Below are 4,010 nucleotides of genomic sequence, written 5' to 3'. Positions count from 1 at the left end.
ATGTTGGGGAACCCTGCTGTTAGGGTTGCAGTTTCTCCATGTCCGGATAGCCCTGAGGGGCTCGGCGCCAAATGGAAAAACTCCCCTTTTCAGCAGGGGGCCTCTTGCTCTCTTCCTGGCTCACCTTGAAGTGCCGCCAAACACAGATGTCTTATCTGAAACATGACCTCTGGTATAGAAACTACCAGGTTTTTTCTATATGATAATCAGTCAGGCATTGTCTGACAGTCTGATAGAAGCCCACCACCACATGTAAATGGGACATTCTAGGAGCACCTATCAATTGAGGCTTTTGCTATCTATATGATAATCAGGCATTGTCTGACAGTCTGATAGAAGCCCACCACCACATGTAAATGGGACATTCTAGGAGCACCTATCAACTGAGGCTTTTGCTATTGCCTCCACACTATAAATCTTCTGATTTCACCCCAATAAAGCGAAGCTGTATCACTGAACTTGTCTGGAGCTATATCTGTGTCTCACTGCGCCTGGAACCAGTCTGTGATTCAGTCTTCCCGGAGGGGGCTATCCTTCTGTCAACAACCACTCGTGAAGATCCTGGTTCGCCGTTCCTGCACCTCCCCTAGTGATCCGGTGGCCAACGGATCGCGTGCACAGAGGGAGTGTCGGGCAGCTTGGCGCAGAACCCGCCTGGCAGCTTGCAGCCCCCCGCGGAGTCTGCACTTGCCAGCGCCCAGCGTGGGCCCGCCGACCTGCAGACTCGCCTGCACTTCCCAAGCAGCCACGGAGAGCCAGAGACCCACCCAGCAGCGCGGCGTGCGAAAACCACACCTGCAAGACGCAAACGCACACAGCAACACATGTGTATGTGCATGTTCCTGTGCTGGTGCATATGCAGCTGTATACACATGAGTGTCAGGGTCAGAGGACAACCTCCAGTGGTGTTCTTCTTGGAATTGTCCTTTGTCTATGTATTTTTTTGGACAAGGTCCTTCCCTAGCCATGAACTCATGAACTCATGAAATAGACTTAGCTGACTGGTCAGGGAACCCCAGGGATCCTCCTCTCTCAGCTTCCCTATGACCAGAATCACAAGCACTAAGACTTCCAATTATTTTTCCTGAGGTTCTGTGAATGGAGTTCATGTCCTTGTACTTGCAAAAGCATCCTTTTAATGAATGCACTGTCTCCCTAATCCCTGGACTTCATTGTTAAGATGTTTATTAGCATATACTAACTTGTGGCAACGAGGGGGTAGCCACAAGACCTGAATGGATTACCTTGGAAACTGCTAATCAACTAGAGGACTGGAGGGCCAGCACCTGCAGCTCTGATTTTATTCTCAAACTCGTGAGAATCACAGTCAAATGTTTACAGAACACTGAACAATAATAAAATGTCTAGAATATAACAATTTGGAAAAATGAAATGAGCACGACTTTATCTGCATAATCTCTTTCTGGGAGATCAGCATGTCTCATGAGAAGCCAGGGGAGTGCCAGAGATACCGCCTCAGTACACATTCTTTCATAAACTTTCTCAGTCTCTGTCTCTCTGTCTCTGCCTCTCTCTCTCTCTCTCTCTCTCTCTCTCACACACACACACACACACACACACACACACACGGCACAGTGTTGTTAACTCCCTGCTTTCTAACTTGCTCTACTCTGAGTTTCCCTACGGTATTTATCTAGGTCAGTCACAGGCTTCCTTCCTTTGTAGAGGAAGGAAGGATGGGATTGATGGTACTGAACCCTTGGGCTTGGCTGCCCCTAGGCGTTTATGACTGTCTCTCTTGTTCCTGGCTCCTTGTTGGGGGTCCTGGCTCTGAGGCTTGCCATGGGTGATAACTCTATGCAGTCTGGAAGTCATGGTGTTGGAGGAACAGTGTGGGGGTTTCCCCATCTGTTTGCTTTTCTGTTTCCGTTGTTAACAAGCACTGGGTGGGAAAATCCACAGCCACCTCAAAGCTCTCAGGATGTTCTAAACCATTCCTACACAACATGGGCAAACTTTTCTTATCTTTGGCTCTCCTTTATCCCTTCCTCCCTCCCTCCTTTCCCCTTCCTTCCTTCCTTCCTTCCTTCCTTCCTTCCTTCCTTCCTTCCTTCCCTCCCTCCCTCCCTCCTTCCTTCCTTCCTTTCTGTGTGGTATATGTTTGGGCATGTGTTTTGTATGTTTGGGGGTACCTGTGCATATCTATATGCTTGTGTGTGGAGGGCAGAGGTAAATATTGTGTTCTTCTTCTTCTTCTTTTTTTTTTTTGAATGTTGTTCTTTCTTAGATCTTTTCCACCTTTTATTTTGTGACAGGACCTCTCACTGAACCAAGGTCACTGATTCAGCTACACTTGCTGACAGGTGAGCTCCAGGAATGTGTCTGTGTCCACCTTGACAGTTCTGGGTTCTGGATTTGCCACTGCCCAATTTTACATGGATATTGGGGATCCAAACGCAGGACCTCATCCTTGTTGGGCAAGCACTTTACTGACTGAGCCATTGCCCCAGCTGCAGCTCTGGATCTTTTCAGGCTCTGTTCCCAATGGAGACACCACGGAGCAGTCTATTTCTTTGTGCTTTCAAGCTTCTCGAAGGTACCCATGTGCCCTCCATCTTCCGTTCCTACAAAAAATGGATTTAAAGCCCCTTCTCTCTCTTTTATTTTTTTTTAAATTTGTTATGATTTTTTTGTGTATTTCATCCAGAACATTTCAAACAATCTTAATCATCCTTACACCCCTGTCCCCACTGGCCCCCTCCCATAGCTTCCCCCACTGGAGCCATGTACTCTGTCATCCCTGTTAAGGCTCACTGCACCATCAGTGTCCCCAGCTGTTCCCCAGTGCAAGTCCATCCACTGAGGTCTAGTCAGCCTATCTAGAGTGCCTTGTTTTAGTAAGATCAGCTCTTCCCCACCTAGCAGTAATCAGTTGCCAGTATTTTTCAGTTAAGATTGGGGTCTGCTGTTCATTTCCCGAGTTCTATACTGTGTGTTTGTCTGCCTGAGTTTGCAGGGCACTTGTGTATGCTGACACCATTGCCGTAGAATCATATGAGCAGGTTTCCAGGAGCTTGCAGGACTCTGTTTCCATATGGTCATGAACCTCCTCCCTGACTCCTACAATCTTTCTGCCTCCTCTTCCACGATGGTCCCTGAGTCTTGGGTCGGTGAAGTTTAATAAAGGAGGCCTGACCAAGGACCAGCATTCAGCAGACTTTTGATCTCTACGCTTTGGCCACTTGTGACCTTTTGTGTTCCTGGCCCTTTGTTGCATGAGGAAGCTTCATTATTGAGAACTGGGAGATTCATTAGTGTCCTCTTCTTTATCCCTGTTCTATGTTCCATGAGCCTTAGGTGTATGGATTGGCCTAGCCAATCCATAGACAATGTTCATGTGTGACCACTTGGTAATAGTCTCTGACTGGCGCCAAATGAGTTACTTTGATGAGTGGTGACTGGGATATTTGTCTGTAAATGTAAGGATACATATTTTGTACATAGTAAGAAATCACATTAGTCTAGTGATGTGGCAGTCTTGGGGTTTTCTCTAAGATCTATGACCACTCCAGCCATGTGTATTTGGTTATGTTTACAGTACCACACGAGTTTCCTCCCACTGAGTAGGATTTTAGTCCAATTAGGTAGCTGTTGATTGCCCCCAAGATAGAAGCGACATTACTGCACCAACAATGTACTCTGTGCTGGCTATTGATGTGGTTATTTGGTCTTGAAGCTGGTGTTGGATCACTCATTGATATTTTCCTTGGCACCTTCATAGCGCTCTCCAAAGCTATGACAACTCGCCTTCAGGGGAAGTGGTTTCAGGTCAGTTGCAGCTCTATTGCTCCAAATCCTGTGTCTGAAGTATGTTCTGTCTTCGTCAGTAGGAGCTTACCTTCAAGTTCTGGGAGGCCATCAAGGGCTGGGGCAATAACCTGTATAATTTTGGGAGCCTCTTGGACCACCCTGGCCAACAACTCAAAGGAAGGTTTCTCTTGTCTGACACTGTTTCTTGTTATGTAGCCTTTAGCTATACACATGGACTC

At 47.1% G+C, this 4,010-nt stretch overlaps 1 pseudogene; it reads right to left on the bottom strand.

Moving 5' to 3' along the window:
* Positions 1 to 539: 539 nt before the first annotated feature.
* LOC103745356 overlaps positions 540 to 4,010 on the bottom strand; it is a 5,252-nt pseudogene continuing 1,781 nt past the window's right edge.

This window comes from Nannospalax galili, unplaced genomic scaffold (genome assembly GCF_000622305.1).
Source record: "Nannospalax galili isolate Female #2095 unplaced genomic scaffold, S.galili_v1.0 scaffold302, whole genome shotgun sequence".
In the NCBI taxonomy this organism is placed as follows: Eukaryota; Metazoa; Chordata; class Mammalia; order Rodentia; family Spalacidae; genus Nannospalax; species Nannospalax galili.
Note: the sequence above shows the minus strand (reverse complement) of the source record. Positions and strands in the feature narration are given on the sequence as shown.